Here is a 25,562-nt window from a genome sequence, read left to right as displayed (position 1 = left end):
ATGAAGAGATGTAATATGCAAGATGTTTTGAAGAAGGGGGGTAGTCTTCTGATTGCTCGTGATGCAGGTCAAATTTTTCACCCACGCTCTTGCGTGGCGCGCAGCAAGAAAGCATCACAGTCCTGCCCGCGCGCCAGAAAGCACCACGCTCCTGCCCGCGCGCAAACCTCGAATCCAGAAGAGTTTTCATAAGAGACAGAAAAGGTAGTTAGAAAAGGAAAAAACGATACTTGGAACCAGGCTCGTTGCGCGCCTCAGGATTTCCGACAGTGCGGACGAGTCTGAGGCGCGCGACGAGCCTGGCAGCCGATCCTGGCAGCCAAGACTCCAAACGCAACGCCGTCGATATGCCGTGCCTCGATGGGTTTCGAGGACTTCGACCCTCGAGACCAGGGGGGCCGTACCATGTTGCCCCCTAAGACGTGGCGAATAAAAAATTCTACATTTCGCACCGGATCTTGGCGAAAGTGACGTGGATCGTTTCCTTATGTTTTCCCGATGAAAATGGTCCAAAAAACGACACAAATCGGATTGTAATTAAGGAATCTTCATAATAAATTGATTTCCATAACTTCGTTAAAAATAGTCCGATTTACATGATATTTGGTATAATTTTCATTTGAAAAACGTAAAGAATCCATCGGTATCACTTCCATATCGATACGATAAAGAATAAAGTATACAGTTTTTCTGAAACAGGTATGAATCCTTGGCCAACCGCAGCGAATCGAGGTCGGCGACCCACAGTCGAGGGTGAAATATTCATTACAACGTATTGAGAAATTCTTTACTCTTCGTCGTATCGATATGAAAGCAACACTAATGGATTCCTGGCGTTCTCCCAATTAAAATGATCACAAATATCATGTAAATCGGACTATTTTTAACGAAGTTATGGAAATCAATTTATTATGAAGATTCCTTAATTACAATCCGATTTGTGTCGTTTTTTGGACCATTTTCATCGGGAAAACATAAGGAAACGATCCACGTCACTTTCGCCAAGATCCGGTGCGAAATGTAGAATTTTTTATTCGCCACGTCTTAGGGGGCAACATGGTACGGCCCCCCTGGTCTCGAGGGTCGAAGTCCTCGAAACCCATCGAGGCACGGCTTATCGACGGCGTTGCGTTTGGAGTCTTGGCTGCCAGGATCGGCTGCCAGGCTCGTCGCGCGCCTCAGACTCGTCCGCACTGTCGGAAATCCTGAGGCGCGCAACGAGCCGGTTCCAAGTATCGTTTTTTCCTTTTCTAACTACCTTTTCTGTCTCTTATGAAAACTCTTCTGGATTCGAGGTTTGCGCGCGGGCAGGAGCGTGGTGCTTTCTGGCGCGCGGGCAGGACTGTGATGCTTTCTTGCTGCGCGCCACGCAAGAGCGTGGGTGAAAAATTTGACCTGCATCACGAGCAATCAGAAGACTACCCCCCTTCTTCAAAACATCTTGCATATTACATCTTTTCATCATTTATCTTAGATATAACATCACTTGCATACCTATATGTATTTATCGTCTATCAATATTAGTTTTTATATTAAAACAAGCAGTGACATGGTAATTATTGCCGTTGATAGTAATATTTATGATCGTCACAACAGTGAATGTGTTAACTGCAATTTCATTTGCCATCGCATTGCCGGGGAAACATTTGGACATTTTTTAATGTACCCTTGTAAAATTTTACACTCGTTATAACTGAGTCATAAACCATTTCTAGAATTTATAGCACCTTCAGGTCAACCAAATTTAGCTTCGTAAAAACAGATGTTTCAGTGTACCCTACAGTAACAGCATTTATGATATCCTTTACAGGCCAGGTATATCGAGGAATTTGTATACTTTTCGCGAACGTATATGGCGATCGTGTCTTGTCGATCGTTTCGCAGATCGATAATATACATCGAACAGGTAGAACACAATACACCACTGCGGTGGATCGTGTACAAAGCATGTGGAGTCGACGTAGAAATGGGAGCCCGAACTCGCTATCTCTAAGTAGTGACGGGTACGACCTTCTGGCCCGCGCGAAGGAGCGCCACGATCCGGCCTCACGTACTTTTGCGGGCCGCGCGGCGTGTGGCGCGCCGGCCCGCGGGCCGGACCGCGCGCAAGACCGTCCGTGTAAAGGGCCCTATTGATGGAGATAACAGCCAGGACACCAGAACGACCAACGCCCCCCACTCCTACCCCTACCGCCGAAACGCACCGTAGCACGCGCCCGCAACGCGCTGCTCCGGCCGTTTAGTTAACCTCTTCGGTGCGAGGTTACAGCTTGTTACACTTAGGTGATGTCCCTTATTCATACTGTATGCTTTGAAATTGCACATTAATTATAAAAGCTATTACATCCTTATACGTATAAATAAAAAGCTATTGATACGCAAATTAGTTTTGTTTCATCGACATGTTTCCTAACTTTACCCCGAACCGCTCTATATTTCATTATTGCTATCTTTTACGTTCAGCGAGGCTCTGACGCTAAACGCAGCTCTCGTGCCGTATTCCTTCAAGACTTCTCGATAAAAAGAGAGAACTCTGTGGCAACACCACGGCAGAGACACAGAGAACAGAACATGTGGCAACTATGCGTAAAAAATTCGTCTACATATAGTACCTGGAAATTTCACCTCTGTATAAGTTCTTTTCATCGACCGCAGTAGTTTCATTAGGGTCCGTTTGTTTACTGGGGGCGCTTCGCTCGATTCGGACCACAACAAAAATGAGACGGCAGCCTTAAAGTAGAACTTAATTCTCATAAAAATTTCAAAAAAGTAAAAAAATTACGCCAAGTACATGAAATTAAATAAATCACAAGAAATAGAAGATAATATACTTGGCGTCGAGACGATGCTGCGTCTCTAGATTTCAACAAAATTTACGAAAAATTTAGCTACTCCAACTAGAAATTTTAACCTAATGAATTTAAATAGACGTAAATTCCAACAAAATTTGCGAAAAATTTAGCACTTCCACCCAGAAATTTTAATTAACACGTTGCGTACGGGCGACGTGTACGGTCACGTCATGGGGAATCCCTATCCTACGGCGGGTGACGCGTACGGTCACGTCTTGGGCCTGGTCCCAATAAATGTGGAAGGGGAAGAAGAATTTTTCAAGTATCGCGTTTTCCTTTTGCATACGCCTTCAGTACGAACGTGTTCATCAGTGTGTACAGCCGTTACAAATTTGCAGCGTTTTTCACCATTCTGCAGCTGTTTTTTGTATTTAACAAGGTAAGTTGTACGTTGCGTGCGGGCGACGTGTACGATCACGTCATGGGGAATCCCTATCCTACGGCGGGTGACGCGTACGGTCACATCTTGGGCCTGGTCCCAATAAATGTGGAAGGGGAAGAAGAATTTTTCAAGTATCGCGTTTTCCTTTTGCATACGCCTTCAGTACGAACGTGTTAATCAGTGTGTGCAGTCGTTACAAATTTGCCGCGTTTTTCACCATTCTGCAGCTTGTATTTAACAAGGTAAGTTGTATTTTTTCTGTCGTATTCTACTTCCTATTAATATTTTTATTCAATTTCTATATTAAATATTTTGGAATATTTTTGTGGACATATTTTTATAATATTTTGTTTTACAGTCATGTCGAAAAGGAAATCGACTGAATGCATCGATGCTCCTTCACCCCCAAAAGCACCTCAACCGTCGACATCTGGGTTCAGAAGATGCACAAGGAGTACTACGAATGTTGAACCGGAGGAAGCGGTTGAAGACTCTTTGTTTGACAGTGGGAGCGACGAAGATGTGGAGTTGGATTGGGGCTTTTCCACGACGGATTCCTCAGAGGAGGAAAGTGAAGAAAGCGACGAAGAGTCAACATTGTCTGAATCTACCTCGCGTTTAGTTGAACCAGGTACATGGAGCTCCGTTCAGCCCATTTCCCCAAGCGTACCGTTTACGGGAAATCCCGGGCTCATAACTGAAATGGCGTCCAAAGAACCTATAGATTTCTTTTTTTTACTGGCCAATGACCAGTTATTTGATACTGTTTTACGCGAAACCAATTTTCAAGGGCGTAAATTATCACGGCCCGCCACTTGCTCCAACTCGCGATTAAAAATCTTTAACCAGGTAAAAAGAGAGGAGCTTGAGGTTTTCTTAGGGCTAATATTTTTAGGGGGTAATATTCGTGTCCCCTGTTTTTCCCATTTTTGGAGAAAAAATGATTTATATCGATTCCCCGCCTTTGCCAACGCAATGTCAAGAGACAGATTTCAAACTATACTGGCGGCTTTACACTTTTCTCGAAATCCGCAAAGGGGGCAGCCCAAACCGTCTGATCCCTTGTACAAAATTCGACCACTTCTCGATCATTTCACCAATAGAATGCGGGAAATTTATTATCCGGATAAAAATTTAAGTTTAGACGAATCCATGCTATTATGGCGGGGCCGATTATTCTTTCGCCAGTATATTAAAAATAAATCACATAAGTATGGGATAAAATTTTATATGCTGACCGAGCCCAACGGAATTGTCCTGCGTAATTTAATTTATTGTGGCTCACGAGATCCTGATGTTGGAGGTGTTGGGCATACCGAAAAAGTTGTACGAAACCTGCTAACCGATTTTTTGGGAAAGGGGCATTCGGTTTTTTTTGACAATTTTTATTCGAGTGTAGCATTAGTTAGGGAATTGTTGTATGACAAAACTTATGCAACCGGCACTCTCAGGGCGAATAGGAAAGGTAATCCTCCCGCTGTGATTAAAAAAAAACTGAAAAAGGGTGAAGTAGAAGCACGCTATACTCCTGATGGTATATGCGTGCTAAAATGGCATGATAAGCGGGATGTAGTAATGATTTTGTCGGAATACACACCAAATCTCGAGAAAATAAAAACGAGATCTGGTAGAGATGTGGAAAAGCCAGAAATGGTAAATAAATATAATAACTGCATGTGCGGAATTGATCACAGCGATCAATTTTTAGCTTACTATCCGTGCGAAAGAAAAACCATTCGTTGGTACCGGAAGGTTGGATTGCATATATTTCACATTATGATGAACAATGCATACTTATTACATAAGCTAAATTCAAATACATCGTTATCATTACTTAAATTTAGGGAAGCGGTTATTGACCGACTTATTTATAAGAACAGGCCACGCTTAGACACAATTCCGATACCAGAGGACAACGAAGTACATTTACCGACAATGTCAGGCCTGGAGGGAGAAAAGAAAATGCAAAGAGATGTAGGGTGTGTTTTGAAAAAGGGATAAGAAAAGAGGGATTATTTTACTGTCCGAGGTGCCCAGATAAACCGGGCCTCTGCTTCAACAAATGCTTTGCGAAATACCACAACTATACATAAACAATAACTCCCACCAATAGTTTATGACAACTTCTGTAGACGAAAAATTATATTACTATTGTAATAGTATTTGTAAATGTAACTGTAAAAATTAGCGAATATATACCATTTTTTATACAATATTAATTTTAATATAATTTTTTTGTTGTTCTTCCCAAAACATTTATTAACATCATAATATATAGCCACATATAAAATGGCAAGCCGAAATTAAAATGAAATACGGGTTTGTCAAATTAAATCCCTATCGTATGCCGGGTGACGTGTACGTCGCGTCATGCCTTTTTTTTTCTAACAAAAACAAATTATTTTTTGTTAAAATGTTATTAAATGTCGAAAGTAGCATAACAGGGTGCACTTTCAACAAAAATCTATTTCCGGCATCTGGGACAGTCAACTATTTTTGGTGCCGTACGCAACGTGTTAAAATATTAGTTAATTTCAGCAAAATTTAGGAAAAAATTAGCTCCTCCAACTAGAACTTTTAACCTTATAAATTTAAATTGAATTTAATTTCAACCAAATTTACGAAAAATATAGCTCCTCCAACTAGAAATTTTAACCGATAATCTGATTTTCTAAAGAAGGCACCTGGGCGGTCCGTCAGCCGGCGCGCGTGGCTTGAGAAAGACCCAGTCCCGCTCCGTACTTCGTGCGACGTTGTCACGCTGTGTAGTAGATCGGAAGTCTCTATCTATCTTCAAGCACAACTGTGTCTCTCTCACTGGCTCGATAAAACAGATTCCTTTATCTACAAGTTACTCCGCACCAAATCAATCACATTTTCAGAGACTTTGATCGGAATGCAATATGTATTGTGTGAATCACGTGAAATTATGGAAAGGTTTGGTCATTGGTTAACGGGTTTTGAACTTGGTTACAAAATACAGGACTTTGAAATGTGCAATTTCTGCCTATGTTCGTGAAAGGATGCTGTACTTATGAATTTTTATCTCGAAAACTATCAACAGCATTGGGTTAATTTCCCTTTATTTTAATCGAAAAGAATCAATTTAACCTTTCCGAATAAAGTTTTGAAATTGTAAAACTTTGCAGAAATATGGGCATATCTTACTTGTTACATTTGGAAACAAGCGACCTTCGAGGAGAAATGTGTAGAATATCACTTTAGTCATAATTTTAAAATTTACAAAATTAATTTTTCAATCTAAGAAAATAATATTAGGACAGGCCACACCTTATAGATAAAATGGAAAAAGATGAACTCAATACGATAAAGAGTGTGACGGCCATTTGCATGGGCGTCACTCGGGATCGGGGAGACTCGGCCGGTAACACAAAAGTTCGCCGTTCGGCAACCCGGAAATTCAGAAAATTATAAAACTCGGTGTGCAAGTAGCGTAGTTCTTTCGTAACACAGCCCTATTTTGTTGGTGCCATAATGTAATTTTTAGGGGTGAAAACACGCCTTGAAAAGAATGCAGATTTTTCTCTTCCGTAGAATATCTCGAGAACGGTAAGAAATATCGAAAAGAAGTTTAAACAAAAGTTGCATCTTTCTTTTGTATCTATAAAACAGCGTAAAAATAATTTTTAAAAAATCCATATTTTTGAATTTATCCCCGCCACCACCCTTTAAAATTAAGTTTTTGTATTTTGAAAGTATACGCTGAAATACCTCTGGATAATCTATTTTCATGCATATAAATAGTTTATATGTTATATTTTTTTTGCAAACAAATAAAACCTCTATTACCGAATTTGAAGACAATTTTGACAGTTTCCATTAACCCGGCAGAGCACACGTGACTTCTGAAACATAAGTACCCACGTGGGGTGCTCATGGACCCCCAGTAAAATATAACATTTACTGATTACGATATATAAAAATCTGTGTGTTTTATGACTGTTTATTGAAACTGAAACAGTATACATCTAAATAAACGTTAACACTAATCTATGTTATATAACAAAAATATTTATAAACAAACAACTTGTAAACTATATAGTCATCAGAACAGTCATCTGTCTCTTCCACCGGATGTGATGGGTCTGATGTAAAGCATGTTTCGCATACATTTTTCATATGCTTTAAACACATTTTTTTTATAACATTTGTCACAAAAAGTCTTTGTTTTTATATCATTGCTTCTGGGGCAAATGGTGCATCTCGATTTTGTTACCGATTGTGTTGTCGCATAAGCCTCAGCATGTTCACAAGTTTCTATCCCAGAGTATTTAGCCGCTTTTTGACGAACATGTTTCGGGATGCGGACATTACATGCCCTTTTTCGTAATTTGCAATGTCTAAAATTCTAAAAAATACTACAAGAGGCCAGTGGTTAGTTTTTCTTGATGTAGAGTAGGTTCCGCAAAGTTCATCGACCACGTCTACCCCTATCTTTGTGCTATTGTAGAAGGATATAACATTTGACTTCTGTTCTGTTCCACTTGGTGTATCAACTGAATTATCTTCCGTATGCATTGTCGAAATAAGTAATACATTTTTGTTCTTCTTGGGAATGTATGAAAGCATAGTTGTATCATCCTGGAAGCCAAAAATGGATGATTTTGGATTTCTGGTTTTCACTTCAATAAAATCTCCAGGTAGTTCCTTTTTATTTTTTCTTAGAGTCCCAACGTATGTAAGCTTTTTTTCTAATAGACGCCTTGCAAGAGGAACACTTTAAAACCAGTTGTCAGCGGTGACGTTCCTTCCTGATTCCTCAATAGATTGCACCAATCGCATCACCACATCCAAAGCAGAATTTGATACCATATATGGTCCTTTCGGTTGAGTACCAGCATATATTTCCATTGACAGTGTATACATTGTCTTTTCATCCGCCAAAGTCAATATTTGAATTCCATATTTTGCGGGTTTACTCGGTATGTATTGTCTAAAGGAACATCTTTTGCGAAATGCAACTAATTGCTCATCTATGGTGCAATACTCCGAAATAGAATAGTTTTTTTGGCAATTAGCCAGAAATATTTGAAATACATCTCTAATAGCTGCAAGTTTATCTGACATCCGTCGATTTTGTCGTGTCTCTATGTTATGAAATCTAAGACATTTCAATAAAAGAGAAAAACGATTGAAACTCATTGTGATTTGAAATATTTCAACTCCAAATCTACTTATGTCCCACAAATCTCTTATATTTTGGTGTCCTGACCGTATGGAACCAGCTAAAAAAAGAAGGCCTATAACAGCTTTTATTTCCGTTTCATCCGTTTTGTATGCATGTCTATTGTTTGGATTTTTTGACGATTCCAAACCTATTTTTAAGTTAATGCATTCTGTAATTGTGCTGATTATAGCGGAGTCGATAAACAGAGAAAAGCATTCAAGGCGTGTTGTGCAGCTTTTTGCTTGAGTTTTAACCCCTGGCAATTCAGTAACAATATTTTGTTTATGCGTGCTAATTCTCGTTTTGATTGGTTGTTTCCGCCATTTGGTAAGTTTATCCTTCCCCACGTAATAATTTGTAGAGTCACTCTCAAGTTCTTCACTACTGGATACTGAAGCGTCAGATGTAGCTGATGCACTATGTTAAATCCGAAATTTCACAATGATCCGACTCAGAATCCGATTTTTCACTGTATATGATTTCGTCGTCTGTGGATACATCTTGAAAGAGTTGTTGTACTCTAATTTGTTTCTTCTCAAAAGCATTCATTCTCCTCAGATATTATGTAACCGCCTAACAAGACAAACTATATTTACGTGTACACAATCTATAATTTTTGAAAAGTAAAACAAAATAATCAAACATAAAAGAAACTCTCACCAAAATAAGGAAAATAAGACAAGAATTGTATATTAAACTGCAAAACATAAGCTTTAACTGCTCACATACGATAATTCGACACTGTAAATAAATCGTTTCTGTAAAGAAATCTCAAGAAGAATTGAAATACTGAATGCTAACAATGTATCTAGAAGCTAGACACAGCGTCAACAGTATTGCTGCAGAAACAGTAGATGGCGATAACATTATATATGGGTGGGGGTCTGCCAGACCCCCACGTGTGCTCTGCCGGGTTATTAACATGGTTTCTTAAAGCCATATTTAAATTATTATTTATGTAAAGTTCAGACAGCTTTCAATTATTTAAGCAAAGCAGTACGTACCTAAAATTGCATCCAAGGTAAAACTCATTAAAACTAATCAGTGACGTGCCTGAATCAGTATGATAACAGCATATTCGCACATGCATAACGTGAAGTGTAATCTTCTTAGGATATTTTGGAAACCACACGAAAAATAAATAATGCGCGAAGATTTACAATGACTTTGCAAAATATGTATGTTATCATTGAAATGACGCAGAATCGCATTGATGCTGATAACCTTGTCGAATCTTCCGATTAGCATAATGCATATGTGTATGAATTTTAAATGATTGTAAATCAATTTTACTTACCTATCCCACTAATAACACACACACACACACACACACACACGCACACACACACACACACGCGCACGCACGCACACACAGGGTGTCCCAGAATTGAGGGACATCCCGGAACATGCAATATAAAAAGACACCGAAAAGTCCTTAACCGTTTTGGGATCTGGGGTTTCGTTTTCGAGATATTAAGAAAAGAGCCCAACCAATCAGAGCGCGAGCCTTCCGCTGGAGCTCCCGCGCTAGCGTGGCCGCGCGCCGCACAGTGGTCTGGAATTAAGAATTTGGTGACATTTATCTATAGCTTTTAACCTATATAAATTATCAAAACGAAATTCGCGCCAAAAAATAGGAAAAAATCGTCCCGTTCTAATGATGTATAACTTAATAATTTGTACATTTATTTATTTATTCTTCTTTCAATTTTTTTAAGTTAATTGTTTTAAAAAAATTTAATAGCTGTTTAATTAGTACTTTATTTAGTACTCTTTTTCAGTGGTTTAAGTCGCATGTTGAGAAAAATTTTCGTTTCCAAGATATAAGGAAAGTAGTCGGGAAAACAAAGAGGTCCAGGTCGAAAAATTTAGTGACAATTTATGCATTTGTCGAATACCATTTATCTTTCCTGTTATTTACATATTAATTCTTCAGCTTCAGGATCTAGATTTTTTTTTCTTTTTATTACATGATTTTATTCGGATTGCTGATATATATGGGTCGGATGTTAACAGAAGTTTGTGACATATATCTTCATTCGTTGATTTTCTTGACATTTTTCTCGTATTCCTATTTCTAAATTTTTTAAAATCTTTGTGACGGGTTTCCTGTGCCTCCTCAGAGAGTTGTCCAATTGGAAGTAATCCGTGTTCTATAATTTCTGCACGGCTTTAAACTGTAATAGTTTGAAAAGTTGGACGAAGTTGGAAATGATTCTTACGTGATTACATAGGGGAAGATATGCTGAAAATATTTCAATTTGGTAGAATGTGGGACTTTTTGGGACTTTAATGATATCCTCTCTTAAAGTAAAGAATCTCGAAAATTTACCATACTGCATTCAGCATTATGTTTTTAATGGATTATTTACATTAATTACTAATAAAAGATGCCATTTTATCGCACAAGACTGCTCTTCAATTTAAAAACAAGCAATTTTCACTACTTTCCTCTACTATTCGACTTCCCTTATAACTTGGAAACGAAAAGTCTTCTCAACATGCGACTTAAACCACTGAAAAGAGTATTAAATAAAGTACCAATTAAACAGCTATTAAAATTTTTTATACCAATTAACTGAAAAAAATTGAAAAAAGAATTGTGGGTGACGGGAAAGTGAATGACTCCCAGAGTTCAGTCGTGATGGTTTTTATTGCTAGACGTTGAACAGGCACGGTGTCGTCCGTACTGTTCACTGGTTTGGTTCTGACTGTTGCTGTGTGGGCTCTCGGCGCGGATCTTTCGGGGACCGTCGTCTCTCGCGTCGTACAGGATGTTTATACCATAACTTATCGACGATGGTCCTCGTCGCTTTCCGAGAACCCCCAAGATGCAATTGTAGCGCTACGCATCGACGCCGAAATTCGATACGTCGCCGACGACCAAACTAACAGCCTGGTCGTATTGAGGCGGCGTGCTCGTTGCACGGGCCGCCACATCACCCCCCTTGGTGAAATTAAGGGTGCGCTCGCACTTACAACTACTGTACACTTTTACATATATACATATATACACCTTACCAAATACTATGTACATGCTTACAACTAGGATGCGTTCGCGGATTCCACGTTTACGCTAGTATCTACGTACTTCCGTCGTAGCGATCGGGGAATCGTACGCGTCTTCCCAACCGTGTCGTTCGTTCGGTCGCTCTATCCGGAATGGTCTCCGCGGGGACCACCTGCGGAGTCGATCTCCGCGGTTCGTCCTGCCTTTCGTCTCGCAGCAGGTACGCGGGTTTCAAACAGTCCAACGACACTGGAATCACTCGGTTTTTAACACGGATGTTAAAGTGTTTCGAGTGCCGCTGGATTACCTCGTAGGGACCGTCGTATGCCGGTTGCAAGGAACCCTTGACTCCGCCGTGTCGCACGAACGCGTGCGACGCTGTTGACAAATCTTTAAAAATAAATGTCTTTTTGTCTCCGTGGCGCGATGCCGGAGACGGTCGTAGATCGCGGAAATGCTGGCGAAGCCGCGAAACGAATGCCTCTCCCTCATCGGTGGGGGCTCGCGAGTCGGCTAAAAATTCACCCGGTAGGCGAATCGGTTCGCCATAAATCATCTCCGCGGGCGTTGCTTGGATGTCGTCCTTCCAGACAGCTCGAATGCCTAAAAGAACGACAGGCAGTGAATCTGCCCATCCCGCATCGGCGTGGCAAACAATCGCGGATTTTAATTGCCGATGGAATCGTTCCACCATACCGTTCGCTGCGGGATGGTACGCGGTCGTGCGCAGGTGCTGCGTGCCGATTAAGCGCGACAACTGCTGAAACAATGTCGATTCAAACTGTCGACCTGATCAGTTGTGAGTCGTTGAGGTGTGCCGAACCTCGAAATCCAACCGGAGAATAACGTGTAAGCCATCGTTTCTGCGGTGATATCCTCGACTGCGAAAGCCTCCGGCCATCGCGTAAAACGGTCGACGCATGTTACGCAATATCGGTAACCCCTCGAGATCGGCAAAGGACCGACGATGTCCACGTGCAAATGTTCGAAACGGGACGAGGGTACTTGAAATCGGCCGACCGGAGTAGACACATGTCTGCTTGTCTTTGCTCGCTGGCACGGTACGCACGCTCGTGCCCAGGTTTTGCTATCCTTCTGGATACCCGGCCACACGAAGCGCTGTGATACGAGTTTCGCGGTCGCCTTAGCTCCAGGATGCGCGAGGTCATGCAATGACGCGAACGCTTGACGGCGGAATGGTTTGGTAACGAACGGTCGCAATGAGGGGGTTGCGGAATCGCAATATAATTCGACATTCGTGCCGGGCAACGCGACCTTTTTTAGGGCAAGGGCCGAATCTGAGCGTAGGAGCGCGTGCAACTCCTCGTCCACTTGCTGCGATTCTGCCAGTTTCGCGTAATCTAACGCCGGCGATATCTCCGCGATCCGCGATAACGCATCGGCAACGACGTTTTCCTTACCGGAGACGTGCTGGACATCGGTGGAAAATTGCCCTATTAAGTCGAGATAACGGAACTGCCGCGGAGTGTGTTTCTCCGGTTTCTGAGTGAATGCGAACGTCAACGGCTTATGGTCGGTGAAAATCGTGAACACGCGACCCTCAACCATATGCCGGAAAAATCTGACGGCTTTATATATCGCCAAAAGCTCCCGATCATATGGGCTGTAATTCCGCTCGGCTCCCGTTAGCTTCTTGGTAAAGAAAGCCAAGGGTTGCCATCCCTCGCGCGACCGCTGCTGCAGCGCAGCGCCTACCGTGAAATCCGAAGCATCCGCAAAAATTGCCAGGGGCAGCGTGACATCGGGATGCGCCAGGAGGGCTGCACGTGCGAGGCTCTCCTTGCATCGGTCGAAGGCCTCGATCCTGTCCGCCGTCCACACGACGGGAGCTCGACCCTTGACGTTCCCCATTAGGGCCGCATTGAGAGGCGCCTGGATTCCGGCAGACGCCGGCACGAACCGTCGGTAAAAATTCAGCATGCCCAAGAACTGCCGCAGCTGTTTGACTGTCTCCGGGCGCGGAAAGGTTCGAATCGCTTCGACCTTCTGCGGAAGCGGCCGGGTGCCCTGTGCAGACACCGCGTACCCCAGGAAAGTCACTTCTGGAGCACCGAAAACGCACTTCCGCGAGTTCACCAATACGCCGTACTCACTTAGGCGACCGAACAATTCACGTAAATGGCGCTCGTGTTCCTCGTTGGAACTGGACGCCACGAGGATGTCGTCGATGTACACGTAGCACCACTCGAAGCCACGCAACACCTCATCCATGAATCGTTGAAAAGTCTGGGCCGCGTTTCGTAGTCCGAACGACATATACGGGAACTCGAACAACCCGAACGGTGTCGTGATCGCGGTTTTCGGTATATCCTCCGGATGCACCGGAATCTGGTTGTATGCGCGCACCAGATCGACCGTCGAGAATATTGTCTTGCCGGACAAACATTGCGCGAAATCCTCGATGTGCGGCACAGGATATTTGTCCGGAATCGTCCTCGCGTTCATCCCGCGATAATCACCGCACAGTCGCCATTCCTCTTCGTTGGTTTTCTTGGGGGCTGCATTGGTTTTCTTGAGAACCATGTGCAGGCCCGACGACCAACAACTCTCAGACCGGCGCGCCGTTCCGTCCTTTACCATTCTCTCGAATTCGGTTTTCGCAATCCTCAATTTGTCGGGAGCTAGACGTCGAGGTTTGCAGGACACGGGTGGACCAGGCGTGGTCCGAATGTGGTGACACGTGGCGTGCTTGATCGTACGGTGTCCTCCCGACGGCCGTGTGACATCCGGGAACTCGGCGAGAATCGCGTGATACCTCGTTTCTCCCGCTATCGCTTTAACGCTATCGGAACGGCTTGCGACAATGCGCCCCGCCGTGGACAACGTAGTGACGCCGTCGATTAGTTTCTTGGAGCGTAAATCAACAAGGAGGCCGTAGAAACCCAGGAAATCCGCTCCGATGATGGGTGTCGTGACGTCCGCGATGACGAATCGCCACGAAAAATCCCGTCGTAGCCCGAGATTCAGGTGAAAGGTGACACACCCGTACGTCGAAATCGTTGAGCCGTTTGCCGCGTAAAGCTCGTACGTGGACTTCTCACGTAACCCGCGCACCCGCGAACGCGGGAAAACGCACAGATCGGATCCAGTATCCACCATAAATGCGAGCTTCGTATCGCGATCTGTGACGAATAGGCGGTTGGTGGTAGGCTCGGAATCGCTTGCCGCCATTAACGATCGGCCTGACCGTTTCCCGACGCGAACTTGCATGGATCGCGGCACTTTCTCGCGCGAGCTCCGAGCTTCCGATGGTACCAACATAACCCATCGTCGGGGATGTTCTCCCGACTGTGGTCGCGCGATTGCGAGGCACCGCGGCGTCGTCCTCGGGAATGCGAACGTGCCCGGCGGAAATTGTTTCTGCCCAAGCGAAGGGCCGCGATTTCTCGACGCAGTTCGGCAATCTCCGCGTGGAGATCATTGGGCGGCTTCGATGCGGCGGCGACCTGGGCGCTCGGCGCTACCTCCATCACCGCGTCGGCGAGGACAGCGAGGTCGTCAAGGGGCTCGTTCTGCCGCGTGACGAGAACGGCGTGCACTCCCCTCGGAAGACGGCCCATCCAGAGGGTTTTCAAAAAACCATCCGACACAGTATCGCCCGCAAGGCTTTGCAAACGCCTTAGAAATATCGAAGGTCTTCGGTCGCCGATCTCCTCGTGTTCCAGCAGGCGTCGTATATTCTGCTCCTTCGAGTCGGATAATCGCCGAATCAACTCTGCCTTCAGTTTATCGTACATATCCGTCGCCGGCGGGTTATTGATAATGTCGATCACCACGTCGGCGTACTTATTCTCTAGATTCGCGCTAACGTAGTGATACTTCGTCGAATCCTGCGTAATTCCCGACAGGACGAATTGCGACTCGAGTTGCCGGTACCATGTTGTCGGGTTCTTCTCCCAAAACGGCCGGACCCGAATGGAAACACGCGCTACCGCCGGCGGAGATGCGGCGGTCGTCGGCTCGGGGTTGTTCGCAGAGCCCATCTCCAGATTCCTCGAGGAACCCGTCCCCGAATTGCTCGCGGAGGCCCCATCTGGACCGTCCGTGGGGTTCACCATCGCTGTCGGTTCACTGGGTCACAGAGTTCGCACTCTCTCGCGTCCCACACTACGCGAACGTTGTACCGATGGATAACGCGGTCACAATAAAACAATAATCTGCCTTTTCGCGACAGATCACGTCGGGGTCACCAATTATGTGGGTGACGGGAAAGTGAATGACTCCCAGAGTTCAGTCGTGATGGTTTTTATTGCTAGACGTTGAACAGGCACGGTGTCGTCCGTACTGTTCACTGGTTTGGTTCTGACTGTTGCTGTGTGGGCTCTCGGCGCGGATCTTTCGGGGACCGTCGTCTCTCGCGTCGTACAGGATGTTTATACCATAACTTATCGACGACGGTCCTCGTCGCTTTCCGAGAACCCCCAAAATGCAATTGTAGCGCTACGCATCGACGCCGAAATTCGATACGTCGCCGACGACCAAACTAACAGCCTGGTCGTATTGAGGCGGCGTGCTCGTTGCACGGGCCGCTACAGAATAAATAAATAAATGTAAAAATTATTAAGTTATACATCATTAGAACGGGACAATTTTTTCCTATTTTTTTGGCGCAAATTTCGTTTCGATATCTTATATAAGTCAAAAGCTATAGACAAATGTCACCAAATTCTTAATTCCAGACCACTGTGCGCCGGGCCGCGCTGCGACTACGAACAAGCAAGGCGGCATGCATCGAAGGAAATTGCGTAGAATGACAAATGAAAAAGACGTAACAAAAAAATCTAACCTTTTGCCATGGTTTGTTTGCCATTTAAAGTGAATAATGAATAATGGATAAATGGATGAAAATCATGTGTAACGTAAAAAGACGAATACACAGTTGTTTTTTTTTTAAGAATCAAAAATATTGTAATTATTTGCAGTGAGAGGATAAGGAACACGTAAATTTCCTTTTTTAATAACGTACAAACGAAAAGGTATCCAACAGGGAACGAACGAAAAGTGATCGTAGTTGGTTATTATGATAAAAATCCGTAGTTCAATAACGGCCAACACTGTTGTTGATAATGAATAAGGCCGTGTAAAAACAGCGAAGAAAAATTTACGTACGGAAATTTGGAGAATTATCGCCGGAAATAAGCCATAGCCTGCGTTAAATTTTAAAAAATAATAGTCGCCAATAATGTAACTAAAACTCACCCTTTCGGAAATTCACCTACAGCTTGAAAACCTGAGTCACTAGGTCACTGAACTAATCCTGGTCATCGACAGACGCGCCGAGTGCACAGCTGATCTCAGGTACGCGACACCATCCAAAGTTAAGGGTCGCAACGTCAAGTGCGTCCGGATTGATGTACCGAATATTCATTTCACTGCACGCCTACTAACACTGATCACTTAATTTATTTTTCATGGGCCGTGTTGTTCCTACGTTATAAAAATTGGTGGAAATGAATTTTTATTTGGCGTTCGGAGCCGTAGGTATTCCCGCGCAAATTCTCATGCTGCACCACTTGCGTCCTCGTTGTTCGGGGGGTACGTTCAGAACATCGCGTAATACTTTTGAGCAGAGAACATTTCTGCGACGTGATTGCTTGCTGACTGACAAGATATTTTCCAAGCGACTTCTTCTACCCCGAAATAGTTTCTCGCGTTCCATTATGAGTTGACCCCCACCAGGCCAAGAGGCTTCAGGTAGAAAGAAGCCAGCACATTTTCGAAACACACGTGTCTTGCAGAAGTGCAAGGAACGAACCATCCTACACTGTCATAAAAGCCCGCGCTCCGTCCTTTTACTGCCAATGTACCCATTGCTTCGAGGTAGGCAGCAAACACCACGTGTTTCGGTTCAAAAGGGTCCGAAGAGAAGAGAAACAGAAAGTGCTATAAAGAAAGACATCTTTCCTGTATCCTGTTCCCCTGTGCGTGCGTGCGTGCGTGCGTGCGTGCGTGCGTGCGTGCGTGCGTGCGTGCGTGCGTGCGTGCGTGTGTGTGTGTGTGTGTGTGTGTGTGTGTGTGTGTGTGTGTGTGTGACATACATATTTTGCAAAGTCATTGTAAATCTTCACGCATTATTTATTTTTCATGTGGTTTCCAAAATAGCCTAAGAAGATAACACTTCAAGTTATGCATGTACGAATATGCTGTTATCATACTGATTCAGGCACGGCACTGATTAGTTTTAATGAGTTTTACCTTGGATGCAATGTTAGGTACGTACTGCTTTGCTTAAATAATTGAAAGCTGTCTGAACTTTACATAAATAATAATTTAAATATGGCTTTAAGAAACCATGTTATTAATGGAAACTGCCAAAATTGTCTTCAAATTCGGTAATAGAGGTTTTATTCGTTTGCAAAAAAAAAACATAACACGTAAACTATTTATATGCAAGAAAAGAGAATATCCAGAGGTATTTCAGCGTATACTTTCAAAATACAAAAACTTAATTTTAAAGGGTGGTGGTGGGGGTAACTTGAAAAAATATGGATTTTTTAAAAATTATTTTTACGCTATTTTATAGATATAGAAGATAGATGCAACTTTTGTTTAAACTTCTTTTCGATATCTCTTACCGTTCTCGAGATATTCTTCGGAAGAGAAAAATCTGCATTGTTTTCAAGGCGTGTTTTCACCCCTAAAAATTGTATTATGGCTCCAACAAAAAATAGGGTTGTGTTACGGAAGAATTACTCTACTTGCACACCGAGTTTCATAATTTTCTGAATTTTCGGGCGGTTCCGCGCCCGCATCTCTCTGTTCACGGGCGGCCTACAAGCGTATTCGAGAAACTTCTCGTTGGTCGGCGTTTCCCAAAGTTTCCTGTTCTGCATGCTACACTATTAATATTGTTGGAATTCTGGTACACGTGCAGTGGTGCTTTGTATTTAGTATAACTGTTGTAACGTTCTCGAACAAGACGTTGCCGTTAGTTACAGGAGATTCCATAAGTAGAGCAGTTTACTTGTAGAATAGTGGAATTGGTTCGGGTGGCGTGTGATAAAGAAATGAATTTCACGAACAAGAGTCCTTCTTTTAACAATAATTAACAAAAATAGTTTATTCAAAAAGTTATGGTACGACGTGATGTCGTGGAATTGCAATATAAATTATAATAGAACGAAAATGGTTACGTAACGACGCGTTGGCCGGTAAAACAGAATACTGTTCGATTTTTGCTCGCGACGCTAGGTCTGTATAATTGGTAAAACGCAAAATTAACTAATTTAAATATCGTTTTGGTTGTTCGATCAACAAAAATGGAATTTGACGCTTAGTCGAAAAGAAATAGAATCTGACGCTTGGTCGAAACAAAACGCATTGATTGATATAGAAAAACAAAGGTCACGACACTAAGTCATTATAGTATAGCACAGAGAGAATAGCACTTTGGTCGATTTGAATGTTACGTTAAAAGTAAAGAGAGTTCCTTCTCTCGGGATTGAATAGCTTCCAGTTGCCTATTAGCTGGTCCACGCTTTCTAGGGTGGGAGTCAAAGTGCCTCGTCAAAAGCGGCCTCAATTGTAGATTCCACGTTGCTTAGGTGCCTAGTCGAGCTGTCTAAGATGGTAACCAAGAAATTGAGTGAAATATCGTATGGAACCCAAGATGCCTCGTCAAAAGCGGCCTCTGGCACAGGAAGGTGGATTTAGTCGAGGTGCCGGTTCAAACGCCTTGGAGAGAAGGTGTCGAATACTGGATGTCTCTAGGACAATCACTCTGGAACTCATCCGTCGCACTTTACGCGCACCAATTGGCTTTTCGTATTTGGTTTACACCAATCAGGCGTTACACTCGCGTTTCACTAGGTGTTCGGACGATCGTACGTTTTTGCGCAAGCGTAATCGATCCGTTCGCGATCCGCACTCGGTTCACTCGCTTGGTTGAATGACACTGCGCATGCGTTCACTTCGCTTAGTTCTTTCACTGGTCGCCAGGTCGCATTCATTCATACGTGTGCTCGCGTCTTATTGCTAGTACAAAATGTTTTAGGTATAATATAACATAATGTAAGGATAATGAGAATTAGTATATAAAAGAAAAAGAAAAAAATTATGGCGGCTCCTAGCGGAACGTTACACTGTACTCAACATGAATAAGGAAATAAGATAATCGTACAACTGAATAATAGAATTGTAGTTAATTTGAATGGTTCTTGAGAGCAGTCCAGAATATGATTCTCTTTATAATCACGGATTTCGATCACACAGTTCTTTTACTTCTTAGTCTCTTGCTGGCTTTATACAAATATAGAATGATACATACAGTGGCGAACGAAAGAAAGTTTACAACTGTTAAAATCGCATAACTTTTTTAGAATTCTTCCAAACGACATGAGTTTTTTTTTTGAGAAGCAAGAAGGATTTGTTTGCTAAGTCACGTCTTTTGTCGTTTTGAAAAAAAAGTCTCAAGCATAAATGTAATTGCTGCATATTTCACGTAGAACTGCGGTTGTGGCTCTGACGCCACCCGACAAGGGAAGTCCGGTTATCCGAACATTCCGATTTTGTTTAAACTGTGTAGATTTGTAGAGGACCTGGATAGAAGTGTCAGGAATTTTTTTGTTTGTGCCTATTTTCGGGTTTTTAGGGTGAAAACATTCCCTAAAGGGTAATGAATGTGTTCCTATTTTTGGCTGTACTACGGTATGACCCAACTATCGCAATGAACCGAAATTTTGAGGGGTTGGGCGGGAGAGGGAGAGAACCACTAATATACAATTTTAGGTGCTGGTATTTGTTACTTTCTGAGATATTAATAAGAAAACCTTCGGCATAATACATTAAAATCTACCTATACAGACGCTACTAACACAACCATCTTCTCGTCGCCTGTTTCACAGCCGACGTTACAATGTACGATATCGGCCTCAAAATGTATGTATGGGGACACAGTAACAAAAACTGGACGCGAACGCTCTGCACCAAACCAAGTGCGATTGTTGTTGAGGCCTTTGCTCATTTGTCACGTACTTAGATTCAATATTTATTACAATGGCTTCATCATCAAGTTACGGTATTGTCCTTGAAGAGCGTTGGAATATTGAAAAATTGTTAAATGAAGTGAAAATAATAGAAGAAAACAATAGAAGAAAATGCCCAAAGAATGGGAAAGAACTAATGATTTTGGAGGCGCCTTCCCGAGTTTATTGCGGGTCCTCAGTTTGCATCTGCATGCGGTGGATGTGTCGCAAGCATCGCATTGAGCGTACGCTTGCAGAGAATAGTTGGTTTGAGCGACACAATATTTCTATGGAAGATGTTTTTCGCTTAACTTATTATTTCAGTCGAGGCTTCAAGGGGGTTGACATTGTTAATGAAATTATGGATCCTGGTCGGGAAATTATATCCGAAAGTACTATAATGGATATTTGGTCCTACTGTCGGGAGGTTTGCATGGTCCGGCTCAATGTGTCTTTTGAGGAATCAGGTCAAATCGGGGGCCCTGGCAAAATCATCGAAATTGACAAAATTAAATTCGGCCGTCGCAAATACGAGCGTGGTCGTGTCATTGAGGACACGTGGATTTTCGGTGCTCTTGATATCGAGACAAATGAGCTTCGTCTTGAGATTTTCCGTCTCAATAAACGTGATAAGGCGACCTTATTTCCTATTATCAAAGCATATAGCATCTGGAAGCGAGATTCAGATTCTTGATGATGAAGGATATGAGCATCTGACGTGTAACCACTCAATTGAATTTATAAACAATGAAACAGGAGCTAATACTCAGGCCATTGAATCTCAATGGCGTCCTTTACGACTGGGATTACAACGAGAAGGCGTGAAAAGTGCAGTCTCAATTATCACCTTTGTAAGTATTTATGGCGGAGGATAATTCGTTTAAGGGAGCTCATTCGCATACATTATTAAGGCAATTCGGATTGTTTATCCTGGCATTGGATTTTAAAAGTGAAAGCAAAGGTGAACATTTGTTATTCAATGATTCTAAAATATGTTGTTGAAAATATGTTGTAGAACAACACATTTTGGTTTGTTTGAATAAATAAATGTATGTTAATCAACACGTGTCGATCATTTCCAACATCTGTCAGATTTACTTTTCAGTTAGGTTTTGCGTACAAACTCAGATTATTCCGACACACACAACGCATTCCACTTTCCAACTTCTCCTAGGTATTAGTATTGGTTGAGGCTAGGTTAGCGCGGGGTGGGGGGGAGGGTGCGCGGCCGCTTGCGGGCGCGTAAAGCATGGTACAGTATTGTCTCGTTAGCGACTCGATTTTGTGTACACGATACCGACTCTTCGCTATCCCCACTACTTTTGTCTCACTCTTGCCCGGCAAAAGCTAGAGCGAGATGGAACGTGAGCGAGCGAGAGGCACTGAAAGCGAGCGAGGACGGTACGAGACCGACGACGCGTTGATGTTTTATCTCGCTCCGTCTTTCGGACGCCTGACACTCTGTCCTTTGCGTGCGCGACGGGCGTGCGCGATGGTCGCAAGCGCGTATCGTGGGCACGAAACCGCTTCGCAAAATCTTGACGCAGGCCCGGTTCAAGTCTTTTTTGCGCCCTAGGCGAACTTGGCAATTTGTAATATTTTATTTTGAAGTATATTTTAAACAATACCAGCAATGAAAATACCATTATGCACCTCTTGTCGACTTTCCGCCCTAGGCATTGGCCTAATTTTGCTTATAGGGACAAGCTAAGCTTAGAGGCAGAGATCATTATGTACATAGCCAAAGAAAGTACATATATAACGCGTCTTAGACTAAATAAATCATTTATACTTTTGAAAAATGAAATTCTAATTTTTTCTATTTTATGTACATATTTGTAACAACTATGCCAAATTTCCTAAATGAAAGGAAAGCCAATCTCGACGACCTTCGTACAATTGTATATATCAGCAACCAAGCAACAATTCATGCGCAGTCGGAGCACATACATAATTGTACGAAGGACGTCGAAATTGGCCTTCCTTTCATTTAGGAAATTTGGCCTAGTTGTTACAAATATGTACATAAAATAGAAAATATTACAATTTCATTTTTCAAAAGTATAAATGATTTATTTAGTCTAAGATGCGTTATATATGTACTTTCTTTGGCTATGTACATAATGATCTCTGACTGTAAGCTTAGCTTGTCGCTATAAGCAAAATTAGGCCACTGCCTACGGCGGAAAGTCGACAAGAGGTGCACAATGGTATTTTCATTGCTGGTATTGTTGAAAATATACTTTAAAATAAAATATTACAAATTACACTGCAACTGTTTTAAACTACGAATAAAAATTCGGAGTAAGGTCATCAATAAACTCAAAAGAATGTATTATAATAAAGGGCGCAATTTGACAAGTTCGCCTAGGGCGCAAAAAAGATTCGTGACGGGCCTGCGTCAAGATTTTGCGAAGCGGTTTTCGTGCCCACGGTAAGCGCTTGCGACCATCGCGCACGCTCGCCGCGCACGCAGTGTTCCATCTCGCTCCACCCTCCGGCCAGAAAGAAGCGAGAAACGAACATTCGGAATTAGGGTTCTGTTCACGATACCGACTCAACGCCGGTCCCGCCCAGCGAGTCGCTAACGAGACAATACTGTATCAAACAAAGCGAGTTTGGGAATACTAAAAATGAGACTGCAGTTACAAGCATCGCGCGATGTGGTCAATATCGTGCATTGTATCGTCAACTGTGAAACAGTCGACGGTGACGAGGAGATGATTGTATTAGTAACGTCTGTATAAGCAGAATTCAATGTATTATGCCGAAAGTTTTTTTATTAATACTTCAGAAACTAACAAATACGTTGTAAATAAATACAAATTTTATTATAGGGTTTGATAACAGTTCCTGACTACAATCATTTGCAAAATGTTAAAAAATACACGATGCAAAATGCAGGGTGATTCTGTGGCAAGCGTCGTCAAAGCCGATACCGCCAGCAATCACGCGCCACGCTGAGTTCCGTGGTTTATGATACTCGAATCAGCGGGGCCAAACAATGTTGCGCACTAAGCAGCGACGAATCTCAAATTCTGCATTTCTAATCAGATCTTTGTAAAAGTGACGCCAGTCGATTCCTTATGATTTTCCCATAAAATTGGCCCTAAGAACGACATAATTCAGAACATAATTAAGGAAATCACGTGAAAAATCGATTTGCATAATGTAAAATTACCTTCGTTAAAAATAGTCCGATTTACATAATATTTGGTATGATTTTCATCGGAAAAACATCAGGAATCCGTTGGTATCATTGACATATTGATTCGATGAAGAAAATAAAGAATTTCATTTTTCGAATGAGCTGTGAATCATTGCGTGAGCGACCGGCTAAACTCGACAAATATGAATCAACACCTCGCGGTCGAACGAGAAATACTGCGTCGAGCTGAAATCACACCAAATCTCGTTAATTTTCGTGACGATGTCAGCTCGCTCAAAGTCTACTGATAGTAACAGTTCATACAGTTTTAGATGCAGTGTTCCTTCCCGTATCTAACGCTATAAAAATCATCTCTCAACCTCTTTCTGTATGCGAGCAATTAACGGTGTTACGGGGTTGCATATTTCGTGACATCCAAGTCTTACGTAGTTCTACGTCTTATAGTCTTTATAGCTCAGAGCAACGTTAACCGATTTTGATGAAATTTTAGGCATGTACAGTATTGTCTCGTTAGCGACTCGCTGGGCGGGACCGGCGTTGAGTCGGTATCGTGAACAGAACCCTAATTCCGAATGTTCGTTTCTCGCTTCTTTCTGGCCGGAGGGGGGAGCGAGATGGAACACTGCGTGCACGGCGAGCGAGCGCGATGGTCGTAAGCGCTTACCGTGGGCACGAAAACCGCTTCGCAAAATCTTGACGCAGGCCCGTCACGAATCTTTTTTGCGCCCTAGGCGAACTTGTCAAATTGCGCCCTTTATTATAATGCATTTTTTTGAGTTATATTGATGACCTTACTCCGAATTTTTATTCGTAGTTTAAAACAGTTGCAGTGTAATTTGTAATATTTTATTTTAAAGTATATTTTCAACAATACCAGCAATGAAAATACCATTGTGCACCTCTTGTCGACTTTCCGCCCTAGGCATTGGCCTAATTTTGCTTATAGGGACAAGCTAAGCTTAGAGGCAGAGATCATTATGTACATAGCCAAAGAAAGTACATATATAACGCGTCTTAGACTAAACAAATCATTTATACTTTTGAAAAATGAAATTCTAATATTTTCTATTTTATGTACATATTTGTAACAACTATGCCAAATTTCCTAAATGAAAGGAAAGCCAATCTCGACGACCTTCGTACAATTATGTATGTGCTCCGACTGCGCATGAATTGTTGCTTGGTTGCTGATATATACAATTGTACGCAGGTCGTCGAGATTGGCTTTCCTTTCATTTAGGAAATTTGGCATAGTTGTTACAAATATGTACATAAAATAGAAAATATTAGAATTTCATTTTTCAAAAGTATAAATGATTTATTTAGTCTAAGACGCGTTATATATGTACTTTCTTTGGCTATGTACATAATGATCTCTGCCTCTAAGCTTAGCTTGTCCCTATAAGCAAAATTAGGCCAATGCCTAGGGCGGAAAGTCGACAAGAGGTGCATAATGGTATTTTCATTGCTGGTATTGTTTAAAATATACTTCAAAATAAAATATTACAAATTGCCAAGTTCGCCTAGGGCGCAAAAAAGACTTGAACCGGGCCTGCGTCAAGATTTTGCGAAGCGGTTTCGTGCCCACGATACGCGCTTGCGACCATCGCGCACGCCCGTCGCGCACACAAAGGACAGAGTGTCAGGCGTCCGAAAGACGAAGCGAGATAAAACATCAACGCGTCGTCGGTCTCGTACCGTCCTCGCTCGCTTTCAGTGCCTCTCGCTCGCTCTCGTTCCATCTCGCTCTAGCTTTCGCCGGGCAAGAGTGAGACAAAAGTGGTGGGGATAGCGAAGAGTCGGTATCGTGTACACAAAATCGAGTCGCTAACGAGACAATACTGTATACGACTTCAATCTACAAACGGTTTTTTTTAATTTACATTTTTTTTCTTCAAAACGACGAAACACGTCACTTACAATTAGCCAACTAATCCTTCTAGTTTCTAAAAAAAAACTCATGTCGTTTGGACCAAT

General features: G+C 42.6%; 2 protein-coding genes across 2 annotated transcripts in view; one reads left to right on the top strand and one right to left on the bottom strand.

The window, feature by feature from the left end:
- The window catches only part of LOC143374151 (uncharacterized), a 232,093-nt gene that overhangs the window by 111,258 nt on the left and 95,273 nt on the right, over positions 1 to 25,562 (bottom strand). The window lies entirely within an intron of this gene.
- LOC143373935 (tRNA pseudouridine(38/39) synthase) overlaps positions 1 to 25,562 on the top strand; it is a 147,174-nt gene that overhangs the window by 120,270 nt on the left and 1,342 nt on the right. The window lies entirely within an intron of this gene.

Source organism: Andrena cerasifolii, chromosome 10, assembly GCF_050908995.1.
Source record: "Andrena cerasifolii isolate SP2316 chromosome 10, iyAndCera1_principal, whole genome shotgun sequence".
Taxonomy (NCBI): domain Eukaryota; kingdom Metazoa; phylum Arthropoda; class Insecta; order Hymenoptera; family Andrenidae; genus Andrena; species Andrena cerasifolii.
The sequence above is the reverse complement of the archived record's forward strand: the minus strand, read 5'-3'. Positions and strand labels throughout refer to the sequence as shown.